Below are 21,048 nucleotides of genomic sequence, written 5' to 3'. Positions count from 1 at the left end.
ATGTATATGTATAGCTGATTCATTTTGTTATACAGCAGAAACTAATACACCATTGTAAAGCTATTATACTCCAATAGAGATGTTAAAAAAAAAAAAAAAAGATTCCCTCCCTCATAGAGCTTATGGTTTTGTAGTGAAGACAAACAGTAAACAAATTAATGAATGAGACAGCTTCAGATAGTGATAACTGTGCTATGAAGAAATTGAAACAGTCTAATTTAGAGGTTGTGGGGACAGGGGGTATCATGCATTGTTACGATGTGGAAGGGCTCTCTTAGAAAGAGACATTTGACCTGAGGTCTGAATGACAAGAAAGAGCCATTTTTGTAAAGACCATGGGGGTGGAGGGGTATTCCAGGGAAGCAAGAGCAAGTGCAAAGGCCCTGAGGCAGAAATGAGTTTAGCATGTTCAGAGAATAGACAGAAGACGTGGGAAGCTGCTTCAGCATGACTGAGGGGAAGAGTGGTAAGAGGTGACATTTGAAGGTATGAAGATGGCCCTTCAAGGCCTTGTATGTTATAAGGAGGATAGGTGGTATTCTCAGGGCAATGGAGAAACCATTGGAGTGTTTTAAGGAGGGGAATGAGGTGGTCCAATAAATAGTGCTGCCTTCCATCCAACTGTGCATTTATGGTCCAATCTAAAAAGCCCTCCAAACTGTGGCATGGTGCCTGCTGTAAGAATGCTCTTGAGGGTGTTAGTCGTACATCACACGGTGTTCCCTATGAGGGACTGAGGAGAGATACTGTAGCAGCTAAAGGTCGCTCTGTCTGAATTCCAGCCTCAAATGGAATTTGTGGGGACTCTGGAGCCAGCACTCCAGGCAGGGTCTAAACACCTGTGTGACCTTGGGTGAGTCATTCATTAATTTCTGTGTGCCTCCATTTCCCCATCTGTACAATGGCGCTAGCAGTTTTAGCCCTCACTTGGGTCATTGTAGAAAAGATTAAATGAATGGTGCCCAGGCATATGGTAGGCACTGTGTAAGCACACTATTATTACTGTTAGGAAAAATTGTCTGGCTTTAGTCCAGCTGTTTTGTCATTACCTTATGGACATTACAAATCATGTATCTGGCTGGGTTTTCCTTTATTGGTTATGTCTAGAAATTTTAAGGCCAACTTTTGTGGCCTTCACCATAGGAAGTGGATTGATTTTACCTGAATTAACATTCTCCTTTGTTCCATTTTATGCAATGTTCCAGATGTTTTGTAGATATTTTACGTATTATGTGTATTTGATAAAAATGTGGTAGATCATACATAGTTTTACAAATTGTTTTGTTCACGTAACTGTAACTGTATATCTGGAACAACTCCCCTTGTCAGGAATTATACTTCAGCCAGTCGTATGTAAATGAGAGCTCATAGCTAATGTAATTAATCTCAGTCAATTGAACTAGAAATATCACTATATTTTTACTGGGTGTAACAGTAGTACTTGTTTCTTATTAAATTTTCAAATAGTACAGAAGTAGATAAAATAAAAATTGTACTTACTTTTAGCTTTATCTTATGTAATCTGTGTGCCCTTATAATTTACAATTTGGGGAAAATAAATACGTAGTTCACATGCATACATAAAATATAATTCTGACCTCAATAGGAAAATGTTAGTTTATATCTTACTAGAAAGGGTCTTCTTCTTTTTTTTTTTAATAAAGTTATTTAATTAATTAATTTATTTACTTTGGCTGCGTTGGGTCTTCGTTGCTGCGTGCAGGCTTTCTCTAGTTGCAGCAAGTAGGGGCTACTCCTTGTTGCAGTGTGCAGGCTTCTCATTGTGGTAGCTTCTCTTTGTTGCAGAGCACAGGCTCTAGGCACACGGGCTTCAGTAGCTGTGGCACATGGGCTCAGTAGCTGTGGCTCGTGGTCTCTAGAGCGCAGGCTCAGTGGTTGTGGCGCACAGGCTTCGTTGCTCTGTGGCATGTGGGATCTTCCCGGACCAGGGCTCGTACCCATGTCCCCTGCATTGGCAGGCAGATTCTTAACCACTGTGACACCAGGGAAGTCCCAAAAAGGTCTTCTTTAATTAAGAGAAACATGTTTTTAATGAAATCATTTTGGGTTTTCTTTCTCTTTCTCTCTCTGTTCTTTTTTTTTTTTTTAAATCGGGGTACAGTTGTTTTACAATGTTGTGTTAGTTTCTACTGTGCAGTGAAGTGGAGTTCCCTGTGCTATACAGCAGTTTCTCATTAGTTATCTATTTTATACATATTAGTTAGTGTATATACGTCAACCCCAATCTCCCAATTCATCCCACCCCCCTTTCCCCCCTTGGTGTCCATACGTTTGTTCTCTACGTCTGTGTCTCTATTTCTGCCTTGCAAACAGGTTCATCTGTACCATTTTTCTAGATTCCACATATATGCATTAATATACAATATTGGTTTTTCTCTTTCTGACTTGCTTCACTCTGTATGACAGTCTCTAGGTCCATCCATGTCTCTGCAAATGACCCAGTTTCATTCCGTTTTATGGCTGAGTAATATTCCATTGTATATATGTACCACATCTTCTTTATCCATGCGTCTGTCGGTGGGTCTTTTCTTTCTGATGTCTACACACTGCTAATCCTTCAATCAGTAGCTGTACACAGGGTAGCAATAGCATGTAATAGGATGTGTGCTAGATTAGGAGTCAGGAGATCCAAATTTAACTCCATTCTGCCTCTAACCAGCTGTGTGCATGTAGAGGAACCTTGGTTCCTGAGACCCTAATTCAGTGCTCTTTTCCCTGCACCACGTGGAATTTTCCCCCTGTGCTTTTCAGTTACCCCTATTCACCTTTATACTTTTCTACCTCCGCTGAAAAGACCTGGTCTTTGAGTTTTCAGAAGATTTTAAAAAAATATTTATTTATTTAATTTATTTATTTTCCTTATTTTTTTTTTGGCTGCGTCGGGTCTTAGTTGTGGCATACGGGATCTTTGTTGAGGCATGCAGGATCTTTTCATTACAGCATGCGGTCTGCTCGGTTTCTCTCTAGTTGCAGCACACGGGCTTCTCTCTAGTTGTGGCTTGTGGGTTTTCTTTCTCTAGTCGTGACACATTGGCTCCAGAGTGTGTGGGCTCTGTAGTTTGTGGCACGCGGGCCCTCTCGTCGAGGCGGGCAAGCTCAGTAGTTGTGGTGCGTGGGCTTAGGTGCCCTGTGGCATGTGGGATCTTAGTTCCCCGACCAGGGATCCAACCTGCGTCCCCTGCATTGGAAGGCGGATTCTTTATCACTGGACCACCAAGGAAGTCCCAGAGTTTTCAGAAATTTGATACAAAAAAATGCAACATACTGTAGTTCGATATAAGAATAATATACATTTCTTATTGCTATGAATACTATATGTTAATACTATATGTTAACATATAGTATTATAACATAATACTATATGTTTTTTTTGTTTGTTTGTTTGTTTTGTTTTGTTTTGTTTTTGCGGTACGCGGGCCTCTCACTGTTGTGGCCTCTCCCGTTGCGGAGCACAGGCTCCGGACGCGCAGGCTCAGCGGCCATGGTTCACGGGCCCAGCCGCTCCGCGGCATGTGGGATCTTCCCGGACCGGGGCACGAACCCGCGTCCCCCGCATCGGCAGGCGGACTCTCAACCACTGCGCCACCAGGGAAGCCCCATAATACTATATGTTAACTTCTGTATTCTTCTTCTGTTTCTACGTGTATTCTTTAAGAATAAATAAATAAAACCAAAGAAGCTTGATATTTTCCTTGACCCATGGGGAAAGTGTTTATCAACAGGGCGCATGACCGAACACATTAATTCTGAGCAGACACAGAGCGTGGATATTCTTCAACTAAAGCGCAGATTGGAGGTAGAGGCGCGCAAGCCTCCTCTCCCTTAGTTTCACTCCCTCCCCGGCTCACAAAGTGTCAGAACTTCCTGAGGATTCAGTGCTCAACCTCCCTGACATGCAGCTGCAACCATAAAAGGAGTTTACTTCCTGTCCAGCAGGTAGAGGGGAGTTGTAAGCTTAGAACCATGCCTTTCTCAGCTCTTTCTGAATCCCTGGGCTCCATGAAGGTGGGTCAGGCTGTAATTTATACTTTTTTTTTTGTTTCAGAACACTTTTTTCATTGTAATGGATTGATCATAACCCCTAGTTCCCAGTACAGTATCAAAGTGGACCTATGCACAGTCCCTGTTCTCTTGTATTTTATGTTATTTACTTATTTATATTATTTATTTATAATATTTTATTCCTTTTGCCCATTTATCTATGCTCAATGCCACTCTTTTTTTCTATATATACATTTTTTCTTTCAAATATCTTAATGCCACCAATCAGGTTAAAGACAGTTCCTAAATTTCTTGCCACTTGTGTAATAAATCCTGAAATCAGTAAGAAAACTTTTGCTTAGAGTTGATCATATCCTTTTGCTTTTAACTGTCCGAGTCTTGTTGGTGTCAGAGTCTTGTTGGTGCCCTCATCATTGCCAGCTACCCTCACTTTACAAAGTTGGTTCAACCAGAGAGCTCTCTGAAGGACCCTTTATGACGGCGGAGGGAGAATAGAACAGTTCACAGAGTTCTATGAACGTATTTGAAGGAGCTAGTCCCTTCTTGCCCTAGAACTTTGCTTACTGATGTTCTGACTTGGCTGCTGTGAGAATGACTGATCTGGAGACCAGAAGTTAAAAAACCAGAGGGGCTAGTTACATTTTCAAAGTGTTTTGCTCTTTTTTTCTTTTTTTTTCTTCTATGTAACTCCACCTAGATTAAGGAATAGAACATTGCCAATATCTTAGAAGACACTCTGCCTCCAGCCCAACTTCCTGTGCGCTGGATCTCTTTGATTACGTTTCCTTCCCCCCAACCTGATAACCACTGTCCTATGTATTGTGGACTTCGCTTTTGTATGTCTCTAAATAATACAATTTAGTTTTATAAAATTTTTGAGGATAGAATACCACTGTTCATATTACTTTGGGACTTGTTCCTTTCACTTATTATTAGGTTTCTGAGATTCATCTGTATAGGTGCATGTAGCTGTGGTTCTTTCATTTTAATTGCAACATGGTATTCCTTTGTTCGAATTACTAATATTGATAGACATTAGGGGTTTTCCAGTTTGGGGTTTTTACCAGAGATGCCTGCATAAACACTCTCATACATGTGCTCTCATACATTTGTATATGCATTTCTGTTGGTATATACTTAGGAGAGGTCATGTGGAAGTCCTCTCTTTAACTTTATTAGATAATGCCAAGTGGTTTTCAACAATATTTGTACCAATTTACACTTCCACCAATAGTGTACGAGAGTTCTCATTGCTCTGCATCTTTGCCAACACTTGGTATCGCCAAACTTTTAATATTTTTTGTTAACGTGATGCATGTATGGTGGTATCTCATCATGTGGGGTGTGTGTGTGTGTGTGTGTGTGTGTGTTTAATTAGTAGACTTTATTTCTTAGAGCAGTTTTAGGTTTACAAAAAAACTGAAGAGAAAGTATAGAGTTTCCATATACTCTTTCTCTGCCCCTCCATGATTTCCCCTATTAGTAACATCTTGCATTGGTGTGGAATATTTGATACAATTGATGAACTAGTATTGATACATTATTATGATGATTATGATTAACTAAAGTTCATAGCTTACGTTAGGGCTCACACCTATCTTGTGTTTTTAATTTGTATATCTGCTTGCAAATAAAGTTGAGCATCTTTCCATGTACTCATTGACCATTGGATTTCCATTTGCGTGGATTGCCTGTCCAGGTCCTTTTTCTATTGGATTGTCCTATTAATCATATTGATTAATAGGGGTGTCTTTTATATTCTTGATAGGAACCGTTTTAGGTTATATATGTTGTAGATATATTCTTCCACTTTCTGTCTTGTCTTTTTACTCTTTTAATCATATCTTTTGATGAACACAAGTTATTAATTTTAATGCAATCAAATGTATCAGGGTTCTTCCCATCATGATTAAGGGCTTTTTGAGCTCTGTTTTAGAATTCTTTCCCTACCTCCAGCTCATGAAGATATTATATTCTTAAAGCTTAATCATTTTGTTTCTCATATTTTGTTATATAATACACCTGAAATTGATTTTTGTAAATGGTGTGAGATTGGGAGCTGTGGGGTTTTTCATTAATTTTGTTGGACACTCAGATGTGGAACGTTTCTGTCGTGTTTCTTTCATCATGTATTTCTTTCTGTTTCCTCTGTTTGGGGGATACCTATTATTTGAATGTTTGATCTTCTGAACCAATGCAGTTTCTTATTCTTTCGCTCTAATATTCTATATTTTTGTGTTTTTTGTCTGCTTTCTGGGGTATTTTTTAAACATTATCTTCCAATCCTTCCATTAAATTTTAAATTTCCACTATCATGTTTTTAATTCCAAGAGTTCTTTTTTGGTTCCTGAATGTTTCTTTCTTATAGCCTCCATTTCTTGTTTGACTTGTGCACTATCTTTTCTCTATCTTTTTGAAGATATCAACTAAAGTTTAAAAAAAAAATTTTTCTTTCCTGACCTTGTCCTTCTCTTTCATGCCCTGAATTGTCTTTGTCCTTGTTTCCTCTGAGTTCATTTCCCCCCTGCCCTTCCCCTCCTGATTCCCTCTATCTGAGCTTTTATATTAGAGTCTTTTAATTATCTGGCGATCTGTGGTTGTCTATTCATTTAAGAGCGAGATGCTAAAAAGCTGATTGGATGGAAGAATTGGTGAATTGGCAAGCTGCATTATGAAGGAGGAGCTCTGGATCCAGCAGTTTTGTTAGATTAGTTCCTGCATCTCCCAAGGGTTAGCACCTTTGCCCTCAGTTTGGTCGGTTTCTCCAAAGATACATCTCGGTCTTTTGCCCTGAGGTCACAAGCTTGGCTGGTAGTGTTCTGGGAGTCCAGTGAGACCTGGGTTTGGGGACAGGGTATCTCACCTTTCAGTATGGTTTTCATTTAATCCCCTTGTTTTCATATGGCGCCTCGCCTTCCCCCTGCACCCCAACTGTATCTGCTGTTCCCAATAACATAGTGTGTAGCATTTCCACAGAGTACACACCATTCTCCCCCCAGTGGAGATGGAGAGGCTAATTGTCTCAGGATGTGGGGGGTGAATTATTTAAAAAATTTTATTGAAGTATGGTTGATTTACAACGTCGTCTTAATTTCTGCCGTACTGCAAAGTGATTCAGTTACCTATATGTGTGTGTCTACATATATATTCTTTTTCACATTCTTTTCCATTATGGTTTATCACAGGATAGTGAATGTAGTTCCCTGTGCTATACAGTAGGGCCTTGTTGTTTATCCATCCTATATATAAAATAGTTGGCATCTGCTCATCCCAAACTCCCAGTCCACCCCCCACCTCCCCCTTGGAAGCCACAAGTCTGTCCTCTATGTCTGTGAGTCTGTTTCTGTTTCGTAGATAAGTTCATTTGTGTCATATTTTAGATTCCACATGTAAGTGATATCATATGGTGTTTGTCTTTCTCCTTCTGACCTACTTCACTTAGTATGATCATCTCTAGGTCCATCCATGTTGCTGCAAGTGGCATTATCTGATTCTGGGGCAGGTGCCGGGGGGAGGAGAACTTTTAAAGACTTTCCATCCATACTATTTTTAACCACATTCGCTGCCTCTAGAAGTCCTCTGTTCCTCCATCCCTGAGTCTTTCTGCGATTCTACAGTCAGCTTACTCCTTATTGTATTCCTTCCCTGTCAGCTTAGGTTTCAGCGTTCTCCGTTTGGCTAAGTCCTATACCATCTGTTCATTTATTTCCCAGCTTCCAATATTTGGTTCACATTTCTTATCTGCTATCATCATCTTTCCTGCTCTCTTTATCTTTGTGGCTTATTTCTTTTTTATTCCTTTACCATCAGTGGCATTTTAGGAGACAGCAGAGATAAACGTGTGTGTTCAATCTATAATAAATCGCAGTCTGAATGTACCACAATTTATCCAGCTGATTCCCTGCAAATAGAAACTTATTTCAGTTATAAATAATGCTAATGCACCCTTATCCAAACATATCTGAGCATATATGACAGATTCCTAAATAAATGTAGAAGTATTGGGTCAGAAGTTAAGTTCATTTAAACTTTTGATAGATGTTGCAAAATATCACTCCAGAAAATTGAACCAATTAATACTCTTATCAACAGTGTGAGCTAGAACATATGTCTTTGTTAATGAACTAGCTATATATCCTCTTTGATCCTTGGCTGATTGATTTCTTTGTTGGATTTAAAACATTTGCTTTATTTAATAATCCTGGCAGACTTCCATATTAGATAGCTGAAAAACTGGAACCTAAGTATTGCTGTATCACAGTTCTTCAAGAAAAGAGAAAATAGTGTGTGGGCGATTGAATCAGTCTACCAACAGGAATGGAGCCAGTACGGTTACTTGGATTTTCTTTATTTCTACTGTGTTCCTGTGGCTCACAATACTTCAATTTCCTAGGCTTCCAGAACTTTTAGCATTAGAGGAACTGGAGATTGATTTGGTACTAGTCTGCTTTGACAAAATTACTTTAGTGAGAACCCTTCATTTATCTGCTACATGTTACACACTCACTGTCCCAGTCCTACTGCTTCTGATTACTGCTGGCTCATCTGATTATTTGAGTATCTGTGCAAAAAGGGATAAAAATGTGTTTGTTTAGGCCTATAAAACACTGGTAGGATAACTTTAAGGGATGGGGAGCCAAACTGAGGAACTGAAAAGAGCTACGGATGGAGGATTTGACAGCTTTGAGTTCGCATCCTGGTTTAGCCACTTATTACTACATGATCTTGGACAATAACATAAGCTCTGAGCCATATGTATAAGACCAGAATAACAATGCTTCAAAAAATTAGTCAGGAGCTCGGGTGCAAGTGACAGAAATCAAATTCAACTTGGCAAAAAGCTAATTCATTTATTCACTGAACAGAGAGTTCCGAGGGTAGGATTTAGTTAAAGCTGATTCAGATGTTGATACAATTTCAGAACTATGTATTTCTCTCACTCCTTCTCTTTCCTGGGTTGACTTCGTTTTAGGTGGGGTCTCTCCCAGTGGAGACAGAAATGGCTACCAGCAGCTCTATGTATCCATTCTTCGGCTTGGAGTCCCATGCAAAGAAGGCGCTCCTTCCCAGTAGTTCCAGCAAATGCTGCAAGGCTGACTCTTACTGGTCTAGTTTGGTTCATAAGTCTCTGAATGAATCACTGTGCCTCTAACTAGCCAGGCCTTTCCAGAAGCACGTAGGTTTCCAAAGCACATGATCTGAGGATGGGTAAGGTGTCCAGCCTAAAGTTTCCTTTCGCCCAACTTGTTGTAAAAAAATTTTTTTAACTCCTCTAGGGCTTGCTGGCTCAGTAGGAGAGGAGATTAGGAAACTAGGGTACAATCTTACTTGGTATGTACACTCTTTATCTAGGGGATGATTTCATCTTTATTCTATTCTATTCTACATTCTATTCTATTCTATTCTATTCTATTCTATTACTTTATTTTTTCATTCATACTTTCTAGGCCCAGCCCCTGTGAGGCATGTAGTACTTCTCCTCTGGCTGGTTCCAACCCCCTCAGCTCTTGGTCCTCTGGTGGTTATGGACCCTTGCTGTTCCTTAGAGGACCATTTCCCCTGCCGGGAGGCCCTCTTGGGTGGGACTATAATGGCTCCAGGCAGCTCTTTCCATGGCAAAGTCTGCGACTGGCCTGTGGGAAACTTTCCTGCATCCCTGGAGACTCCATGGGGAAGGGGGCATGCAGTTACTATTCCCAGGAGGGTGCAATTCTCCTTTGTGCCAGGGTCAATGCCATTTGCCAGCCTTTCTTCTGATCCCCTGGGCCTGGAGTCCCCTCCACTGAGTTTTCAAACAGAGTCCCAGCTAGGCCCTGATTTCCTCCTTTTTCTAAGCTTGAGGTGGGGTGGGGGCATCCCCCATCTCTAAAGAAATTGTCTTAAAATAATCGTCTTTTTAACTCCGTTCTCCCAGCCCTTTTCTATTTTCAAAGCTAGGCGAGGAGCCCAAGAGCTGTGAAATGAGATTTTTTGGTGTAAATTCTGAAGATGGTCATCTGGCCCATCACAATAGAATTTCGTATTCATTTTATCTCATTATTTCAGTTGAAAGTTGAACTGAACATTCTTGAGTTACAGTAAAAAAATATATATATTTGATCTTTGTCTATGGCTACTGGCAAGGCACCCTGAAAACCCTTGGGATTTCCTCAGTGACTGGAGTGTCTTTTGTTATTCATAAGCAGCACTTTTGGAGCACACCTGAGTTTATGCTAATGACGTAATGGGGGCGGGGCTTGATAGCCTCAGGGCGGGGCTGGTCTCCAGCAGGACTAAGTGATTAGAGGGGTGGAGCTTTCAGCCCTACTCCCTGATCTCCTGGGAGAGGAAAGAAGTGGGGCTGGAGATTTAGCTCTATAAAGGGGCTGCCACAACTAAGACCCGGTGCAACCAGATAAATAAATATTAATAAAAATAAAAACATAAAAGACAAACATTTAAAAAAAACGGTCTTGAACAAGAGCTTCAGAAATCTTCTAGGTTGGTAAACTTGACATCCACTTGCTGGGAGGGTGGCACACACTAACTCCACCAGCAGAAGCTCCCAACTCAGGACCCTTCCGGACCTCGCCCCACGTACCTTTCTATCTGGCTGTTCCTTTGTATCTTTTATAATAAACCAGTAAATGTAACTAAAGTGTTTTTGATTTCTGGAGTTCTGTGAGCCATTCTAGCAAATTTTATAGCCTGAGGAGGGGCTGGTGGAAAGCCCAGTTTCTAGTTGGTCGGCCAGAGGTACAGGTGCCCTAGGACCTGAGACTGGCGGGGGCAGTCTTGTGGGCTGAGCCCTGTAACTTGTGGGATTTGATGCCAACTCCAGGATGATAGTGTCAGAAATGAACTGAATCGTTGGACATGCAGGTGGTAGAGGATTGTTGGAATATTTGAGAATCAGAGAATACTGTTTTACGTATAAGTCAACCCAATCTCTTCCAGGCTTCAGGTGTTGCCAGCAAGTTCTGAGATTTGTTGCTAATCTAGGTTCACCAGACGTACTCATCAGGATTTTGTAATCTTCAAGCCCATCACCCTTTGATCTACTTCTCTGCCAATTGAAGAAACACCCTACTTTTTAATTCCTTTTCATATGAAGACACTTCATATCTTGAGACATATTAGTCATCTATTTCTGACTCTTCTGAGAGTGTTATATATGTATTTTTTATTTGCAAGTGAACAGAATTATATGTAGCATTACGGATACTGATGTTTGGTACAAGGGGAATTATATTTTTCAGTTTATTCCACTTTCTCTTTGATGATGACCAGCAATTATATTGACTTTTATGATCATAGAAGGACATGGGACTGATATCTTTAGGGATGAGTCAACAATAACTTTTACACCTTTTTTTCATCATATCTGAAATAACAGACCTTATTATATATTCACAGGTATAAATACATGTAGTAGAATATTGTTTCAAAAATATAGTGTGAAATATATATCTAAGTGATATTACCCTGTTAAAAGTATCCTTAGGAATTTTTAAGGTCAAGCTATCATTGTTCATGATATTTTAGAGCCTCATTTTTCAAAACTACTTTAAACTTTTAGCTTATTCTTTTGAATATCCTCAATAATGGCTGATCTCCAGGAAGGTGAATATAATTTTTGGAAACATCAAAGGTCACTGGGAACCAAGTCTGGCGTGCATTATTGATTATCAATTTAAGCAGTACTTTTGGGATCAAAATACTATGTCTGCAAAATGGTGAGCATGGATTCCTTATTTAAATAACCTGGCTTTGAAAACAATACTGGGGTAATTTCAAAGGCTTTTTCGTTATATAATGCCATTAAAATATACCCACATTTTCTAGAGATGATTATTTAAAAGTAAAAAGTTCAATCACCCTTTCTTTCTTCTCAAAAGACACCTTTCAAGAGGCCATACAATAAATAGCTTGTGCTAACAGGGATGTAAGCCACTCCCTAGTCACTTTCCTGACATGTCAGTACCCATTTTGACTCTTGTCGCATCAGATCTTCTACTTATCCTAACATTGTGCAGAATAAGCGCAACCAGCTCTTGATATCTCTGGGTATAGTTTGTATCTTAGTTCACCATGAGCTTTCTGCATCCTGGTCATCATTCCTCCCAACTTCTTTTACAGAGGGAGGTGGTCCTTTGAAAATACCCCAAACTGCTGAGGGGAAAAGCGTCTTTAGATGTCTAAAGCATCCTTTGGTGGGGAACTGTCCCTGTTGTTGGTTTGTTGCTACTGCTGCTATCCCAGGCACAGGCATTGCAATGACCCAACTAATGAAAGCCAGCTTATTTTCAAAGCCTTACTGAACCCGTCCCATAGCCTGCCAATTTAGGGGTGAAGGTTTGGTTCTCAAGCCCTTGTAAGCACTTTTATAGACATAGCATTAATTCAGAAAGGAAAGTGCAATTCTGCTGTGCAAAATTGTGGTACCATGGTGCTGAGCTGCACCGATGCTGAAGGGCAGATACCCAGATCCCTTTCTGAATGATTATAATTAATGTGTGTAACTCCCTGAGCACAAGCCCTGGCCCACAGGTAAATGCTGAAAAAGTGGCAGCTGTTGTGATGATGACATTCACCTATGGAATTAAAATGTTGAGTAGTCTTTTTGCCACACCATCCTGGGCATTTCCTTTAAACACCCAATTGGTCAGTCAGATGTTATTTCCCGTTAGAGGAGCCTTGTTGCCTTTCCCCAGGATGGCTGTGCTCACTCAGAGGAATCTGACCCTTTGTACAGATCCCACAGCGCCCAGGCCTCCTTCCCAGCCAGCTGTGAAAAGTTTCCTGGTGGCCATCCACCAGTGTCTGAAGCACTTCCCGTTGGCAGTGAAAGGGTATACGTTTCATCCCATAGATCCAAATTTCATCTTTGAGTGTCTTTTGACCTGCAGGGGTCGATGCAGTAACAGGAAGCCACACACACCTCTTCTGGAACATTGTGTATACACTGTTTTCGGATCTAAGACCTTTGACCTGCTGACTACAAAAGCAGCTTTTCCTCAGGGAATCACATTATCCATGTTAGAAAGCAAGGAGGAAAAAAGAGAAACAAGGCATTGAGGAGGCCTCAGTTTTAATAACATTCATTTCCTTTTCTCTTTTTGTTGCTAGACTTATTTCTATTACATGTCACCGTTGCATAATCGACGTGTGTTTGACTCTCTTGTTTGTTTTTTCTTCCCCAGAAAGACTTAGTGATGCTTTTATGAATCCTAAATCTCCTTCCTTGACTGAGGTGAAGGGGAAGGCCATTTCTCAGCCTTTGTGGACTTTAAAAAAAAATTTTTTTTTAAATAAGTAAACCATATGAGGCTTTTACATACAACCGCAGACCCTTCTCAGTTCCAGGCAGTGAGATCGCTGCCCACCCACCCTGCATCTTCCCTGGAGTACAGAATGGGGAACCGAGGAGCTTACTGATTAAAAACTCTTTTGGCTGATTGCCATGAATGCTAGAGATTTCTGTCTCTGCTTTAGTTTATTTCACATATTGGGAAAATGCTCTTTGTTGCTTTTTTTTTTTCTTTTTACTGAGAGGGCAGTGTTTTTACCAAGTAGAGATGGCTTGCTAAGGGAGTACACATTCCCAAACGTGCTTTTCTTCTTTTATCCATTCAAAGGATGAATTAGGCCTAGAACAGTCACTGATATGCAGGCCTGTATTACAGTTGTATAGTCTGATGCCTCTTTCAAAGCTGTTTCCACTGAGATTAATTTCTTTCATTTCCCCAGCACACACCTGCTGATCTAGTCAGACCACTCTCCTTTCTGCATGGAAACACACCATGCTTATGGCTGCTTCTGTGTCCTGACTCATGTTTTTCCTCTCACCTGCATTGTTCTTCATTTTTCCCTCTGTGTTTCTGCACCTGCCTTCTCAATCTCTGCGCCTTTACATATACTGTTCCTTCTGCCTGAAACACTGTTCCCACCATCCTGAGTTGCTCTCCCCCAAACCTGTCTCTGGTATCTTTGGTTGCAGGTAACATCAATTCATTAAACTGTTGCAAGGTAGAGGGGAACTTTTATGGAATGTTACATGGACGGGAAGAACACGGGCCATAAAGTAGTTCAGGGAAACTTGGGGCAGGAAGAGCCGTTAGGTTTTCTGAGCAGCTGCAATCAGGGCCTGGGGAGCCACTGGAGCTAAAGCAATTAACTCCTCTATCTCACCCTCTCTGTGTGCCACATGGTTGCTTGCTCTGAGTCTATACCAGCGTTTTTCAGCCTTGTCATGATTGACTCTTTGGGCCAGATAATACTCTTTTTTTTTTCTTTGCAGAGCTGTCCTGTGCACTGTAGGGTGAAGCAGCATCCTTGACCTTTGTCCACCAGATGCTTAAAAAAGCACTCTGGCTGTGACAGCAAAATACGTGTCTAGACATTGCCGAATGGCCCCTGGGGGACCAAATTGTCCCTGGTTGAGAACCACTGGTCTGCACAGAACTGCTACCTTCCTCTGCTGGTCCTCAGATCCTGTGGGTATGTACGTGGCAGAGAATGGCTCCCCAGCTTGCCTCCTAGCGCCTCCCAGCTCCAGCCTGACTCAGTCACTTCATTTTCCCATTCCCAGTTGCGAAGACGTAGAATCTCAGAGTTTGGTTCAGCCTGTGGTTGGCTCCTTGGGATCAGGTGTGGACTCCTGTTCGGTGAGCTGGGCCAGGGAGGTGCAGCTCTTACAGAACTGACATGGCTGCAGGCCCCCTACCCCAGGGTCTGCTCTTGGATCATTCTGAATGATGGAGCTGAATTCCCTTGAAGCTGAGCTGGACAAAATTTCTAAAAATATTTTATTAAAACATTGCCTTTTACAAAATTTTATTTCATATTGGAGTATAGTTGATTTACAATGTCCTGTTAGTTTCAGGCGTACAGCACGGTGATTCAGTTATACATATACATATATCTATCTTTTTTCAGATTCTTTTCCCATTTAATATTGGGTATACTTCCCTGTGCTATAAAGTAGGTCCTTGCTGATTATCTATTTTGTATATAGTAGTGTGTATCTGTTAATCCCAAACTCCTAATTTATCCCTCCCTCCCACCTTCCCCCTTTGGTAACCCTAAGTTTGTTTTCTAAGTCTGTGGGTCTGTTTCTGTTTTATAAGTAAGTTTATTTATATCACTTTTTTAGATTCCACATATGTGATATCATATATTTGTCTTTCTCTGTCTGACTTACTTCACTTAGTATGAAAATGTCTAGGTCCATCCATGTTGCTGCAAATGGCATTATTTCATTCTTTTTTACGGCTGAGTGATATTTCTTAAACACGGAACATTGAATATGACTGAACAGAAATGAAACATATGTAATTTGTAGAGAGGGTATAGTGCAGTGGTTAAGACCACAGCCTTAGGAGCCAGATTGTCTGGGTTCACTTTCAGCTGTGCCACATGCTGGCTGTGGCTTGGACAGACTGCTTGATCTCTCTCTGCCCCAGTTTCTTCATCTAGAGAATGGCAGTAATAATAAGAACAACAGCAATAATAATTAATACTAGTATATCACTTACCACATGTGCCAGGCACTGTTCTAAGTATGTTAGTTAACTAAATTCTCACAGCTGTGAGTTGAAACCTTTTCAGAAATCCTTAGAACCAAGTGTTTTGTTGTGGTATATAGAATATATATATGTAACCCCCCAACAGGGCTGGGGAGAGCACCCTGTGATCAACCAACCACAAATGATTTTGCACTAAAACATAAGAATATCCCACTCGGAAAGATATATTAAAACTATGAGTGTTTGGGTCTAGCCACAAAATGAGTATGTTGCCAACCTATGGAAAAATTTTGGAAAAAAATTTCAGAACTTTTTGGAATTGTACACTTGTATATTCATCCCCATTTCATAGAAGAGGAAACAGGTTCAGAGAGCGTTAGTAACCTGACCAAGGTTACAGAGCTAAAAGTGCAGAAGCTGAGATGTGGACTCAGGCAGTCTGATGACAAAGGACTTTCTCTCGAGCCTGGTGTTACAATACTTCATATATCAGAGGGCTGTTGTGTTAAATGAGTTAATATGTGTAAAGAAACACGGAGAGCAGGTGTGGCACATAGTGAATGTTATTGAAGCATTAATTATTATTGTAATTTTTCTTCATTCTAAGGGGTCACTGAGATTTATTTTCATAGTGGTCGTCAGTGCAGTGATGCATTCAGGGTCCATTAAAAGCAGTGCTTCCCAACCTCTCTCATGGAGCCAGACCTCAAAAATCATGATCTTTCTCAGCCAAATTGGGGTAAACCATGAGACTGTTCCTGGCCTGGGCTCTGGCCCACTCAAGGTTCTGCCCAGCTGAGGGATCCTGTTATGGGCTGAATGCTTGTGTCCCCCCTCAAATTCATATATGGAAGCCCTGACCACCAGTGTGGCTGTTACCCATTTGAAGATGGGGCTTCTAAGGAAGTGATTAAGGTTAAATGAAGTCATAAATGTGGGGCCCTTTCTGATAGGATTAGTGTCCTTATGAGGAGAGATACCAAAGAGCTCCCCCCACCTCTCTCTATTTCTGACCAACTCCCCCTCCCCACCCCCAATACACACATGGCAAGGAAAGGCCGTGTGAGGACACAGCAAGAAGGTAGCCATTTACAAGCCAGGAAGAAAGCTCTCACCAGAAACCAAATTTGTCAGAACCTTGATCATGGGCTTCTAGCCACCAGAACTATGAGAAATAAATGTCTGTTGTTTAAACCACTCAGTCAGTGGTATTTTGTTATGCAGCCCAAGCTGACTAATACAGACCCAGATCACACCTGTAGCACTGTTCAGCAGTTGGGAAGCTCTGAATTAAGACATGTTGATGTATTTCCTTGTATACAAAATGACTCCAAGCCATTGAATTTTCTGGGTCTTTTCTTTTTCTCTTTTCTTTTTTTTCTTGGTTGATTCTATTGCCATTAGACTCTTAACAATGATCTCCTCACACTTGGTTACAGATTTGTCTGTGATACCTTTTTGCACTACACTGTGATTATAGCTTATCATTGGAGGGCTTGAAACCCATTGAAACAACCTTGTTAGCATAGAATACACAGTAAAAATACACTGGCCTTTGGAATGTAGACTTCAGCCATTCATCAGCCTTTTTTGCTGTGTTCTTAATTGATTGCATTCTTGAGAAACAAGAAATCAAATAAATTTGTATTATTTGACATTCTCTTTTAAGTGAGGAGTATGGATTTAAGACTTGAACGGTTAATTACAGATGAAACTGTACTTTTCAATCTTATAGGCAATTATTTTGTAGAAATCAAAATGTTTATTTTCTATTCTCATTCTAAGATCCTAAAATTATTTCAATATAAATCAAGCATTTATTTATTTTTACCCTGAAAATATTAAGGAACTCATTCTTCTACTAGCCCTCAGCAAAGACAGTTTTGTCATCATCAGCATTCTCTCAAGAAGTTTATCAAAGGAAAGGGAATGATATCTTTGCGTGAGCCTAAAATGCCACGAGAAAGAACATCACATTCTCATTCTGTCTAGTACAGTTGCCCTAAAGTGAACTTTTTCATTTCCTATTAGTTACTCATCAAATATTTCATCACTTTTTAAGAGAAAAACAATTTTGAAAATTATAGTGAAAGAGCATGCTGGAATAAATTTCTTTATTTTACACATACACAACACACACATTCACTTTTTTGGGAAAAAAAAAACAGAACTAAACTCTGCTAATTGGATTGTTTCCTTAGACAGCCTTAAAAAATGATTGTAAATTTTCTCTTTCCACAGATAGATTCTTGTTTTCAGCCTGTTAGGAAGAAAAGAAGTGAGGGGTGACCTTTGATCCAAGTATAAGAGAGTGGTCCCAAAGTAAAGCCCTCCTAAGTATTCCAAGAGGATAAAATTTTGACAAGTTTAAAAGAAGAGGGCAAACTCAACCATGGTAAAGATATAAAATGTCAAATGTCAACTCTGTCAAATATGCAAAAAAGCATATATGAATCGATGTTGAATGGGAAAGAAAGCAGTAAGAATACACTTAGATACAACTATGTAAAAGTGGTTTTATTACTTTTTATAAGAAGGGTATGAGATTATTCCAAGAAGTTCAGAAAATACAGGAAGAGACCATTTATAATCTTACTTTCCTCACACAACTATTTTCTTTCTGCATTCCCTTCTCATTTTGTCCTTGTGCACATGTATTTTCTGTAGTTGTACTCATAGCTTGTACATTTTGTGTTCTGACTATGAGTTAGCCCAACACAGGCATTTTTTGGGTGCTGCTACAGTCCTCATAACCATCATTCGTAAAGGCTTTATAATGATCCATGTTTGGGACATGTACTACTTAGGAAAAGTCACTAAAAAGGGAAGAGAACATGGACACAGATATTCGATATACAGATATTTGCCTGCAAAGAATTTCAGTGTGCAATTCAAAAGAAAGAACCAACTAAATACTGCAAAGAAGTAAAAATTAGTTTAAATGTTCAAAGAGCATAGTATTTCTTGGATTTATTGTTTTCCCCATCATTTTCTCTCTGCCACTCTCCCTCATTCAATTATTTAGTTCTTTTGTCTTGTCCCAATATCATAAGGGAAACTTGACATAGAAAGATAAAGTCTCTGGGTCTCTCCCTTTTTTCCTTTGGATACTCTAAGACAAGAAATATGGGTGCTTTCAGGTATGATAAAGATACTTATTTACTAATAATTTGCTAACCATGTCACTGTTTGAACTAGTAACTGGTATATGTTTAACTTAGGTAAGTATTTTTTGAGTGCCTCCTGTATGCTACTATATATCTTGTATAATTGCTTTGCTTTTTTTTTCTTTTTTGCTTCACGTTTTTTTTTTCATTTTCTTTTTGTGGTACACAGGCTTCTCAATGTTGTGGCCTCTCCTGTTGCGGAGCACAGGCTCCGGACATGCAGGCTCAGCGGCCATGGCTCACGGGCCCAGCCGCTCTACGGCATGTGGGATCCTCCCGGACCGGGGCACCAACCCGTGTCCCCTGCATCGGCAGGCGGACTCTCAACCACTGCGCCACCAGGGAAGCCCTTGCTTCACTTTTTAATTTGGAAAATTATTGAAAGATACAAAAGAAGATGAAAAATGTATCAGCTGGTATAACAGGGAAGGGAGTTAATGTATGTTATTATGTGAATATTTTCATAGGTGTCAGAGCTTTTACACATATTTGCCCTTTAATCCTCATTAAAGCCCTAACAAAGGGGAACTATTAACTTCAATATACAGAGCAGGAGACAGACTCAGGAAGCTAAGTCGCATGTCAGGTTCATACAGCTATTAGTTGTGAGCACTGGGTTTCAAAGGCAGGCATGTCTGACCCCAGGCCAAGTGCCCTGGTTTATGTGCTTCAAAATGTAATGCAGCATTCATATTTGTAGCAATCTTAAAGGCCTCAAAGAGCAGTAGTATAACTGAGGGCAGGGGAGACCTCTGGAACTCTTTCAGAGAGGAGTATCCTGTCAGAGGAATGTGGGTTTCTTTTTTCTTCTTAAAACTTGTTTTTTCTGAGCCATGTTATGTTACTGTTTACAGCTGCATCGTGGCCTAAGGGCCTCTTGGAAGCCTCCTCAGAGAAATGTGCTTTCAGAACAACTTTCACACCCAGCCTCAGAACACATGTGAATGCCTCCATGTGAAGTCTTTGGAGAGGAAATGGTGATAGCTTTTCTTCTGCTGTTTAGAAGGTTCTGCTTTATAACTTTTATTTTACAAATTAAAGTTATATAATCGCTTTATAGCTGTTATTCTCCACACTATCTTGATATAAAGTATTATGATAATCATAGGATATTGAAATTTAAAATTCCTATCCCTTTCCTAAGACTCATGGAAGCAATCTATAACAACAATAGCCACGACAGTAAGAAGAGCTAACATTTATTTGAATGTGTACTTCGGGCAGATCCTACGCTTTGTGATATAATATGGATTACCTCATTTCATTTTCTTAACAACTCCATGAGGTAGGAATTGGGATCAAAAGGATCAATAAAGGGCTTCCATGGTGGCGCAGTGGTTGAGAGTCCACCTGCCGATGCAGGGAACACGGGTTCGTGCCCCGGTCCGGGAAGATCCCACATACTGCGGAGAGGCTGGGCCCGTGAGCCATGGCCGCTGAGCCTGCGCGTCCGGAGCCTGTGCTCCGCAACGGGAGAGGCCACAACACTGAGAGGCCTGCGTACCGAAAAAAAAAAAAAAAAAAAAAAAATTGGATCAATAAAAACCACCTGTCTTCTCACAAGTTCAATACCAATTTAGAGGTAGAAACAGGAATCAAAGACTAAAATGCTGCCTTATGTGCTGATAATGCTGATAAGAGGGGAATGAGGCTTAGGAGTACCAGCCAGGAAGGGCTGCAGCACTCTGGGTACATAAAAGATGGACTTACCCAGTCACCGTCCTTGGAAGCCCTCAAACAACCACAGGCCTCCTTTGAAGGGCACGTACCCCTGTTTCATGTACAGGGTGGAAGAGCTGAGTAGGATGAGCCCTCTCTACTCACAGGCAGATCCCAAGCTGAAAAAAAAAAAGAAAAACCAAAAGCTGAGCATGTGCATCTGTTTCTCCCAAACCTATGAATCAGATAACCAACCTCTCCTCCTGCAGAGAAGAGTAGGTGAGTAGGGAAACACCAGGGGTGCTAATAGCTCCACTGGGGTTTCTGCCCCGTGGAATCAATGGAAAGGAGGTCTTTGTCCCTAGTTGTAGGTACTGTGCATGGCTCTACCCTACAGATGAGGAAACTGAGTCCCTGAGACACTATATAAGAGTCATAATTAGTAAGCGCAGGAAAGTCTAAACAGAGCCACTAAGTGGTGGAGTCAGGATTAGCGAGGCCAGCTGGGACAGGCTCTGCCTTCGTTCAGGTACAAGGTCATGGGAAACTAAAAAGGGAGGGCAGGTGTGAGAGGGACACCAGAGGAAGTGGTATGAGTTGGACTCACTTATTCTGAGGGTTGGGGAGGAGAGTCAAAAAGACTCAGAGTGTTCTAGCATACCTAGTTGGAAAATGGTGAAAGCATGAAAATA

The 21,048-nt window shown here is 40.6% G+C and overlaps 1 protein-coding gene across 1 annotated transcript in view; it reads left to right on the top strand.

Moving 5' to 3' along the window:
* Window positions 1-19,613: 19,613 nt before the first annotated feature.
* SLC16A12 (solute carrier family 16 member 12) overlaps window positions 19,614-21,048 on the top strand; it is a gene marked incomplete at its 3' end in the record, with an annotated part of 41,061 nt that continues 39,626 nt past the window's right edge. The window contains exon 1 of the mRNA XM_082672956.1: window positions 19,614-19,703. The remainder of the gene's footprint in view (window positions 19,704-21,048) is intronic.

The sequence above is a fragment of the Grampus griseus genome, assembly GCF_964374135.1.
Source record: "Grampus griseus genome assembly, chromosome: 16".
Classification (NCBI taxonomy): Eukaryota; Metazoa; Chordata; class Mammalia; order Artiodactyla; family Delphinidae; genus Grampus; species Grampus griseus.
The sequence above is the reverse complement of the archived record's forward strand: the minus strand, read 5'-3'. Positions and strand labels throughout refer to the sequence as shown.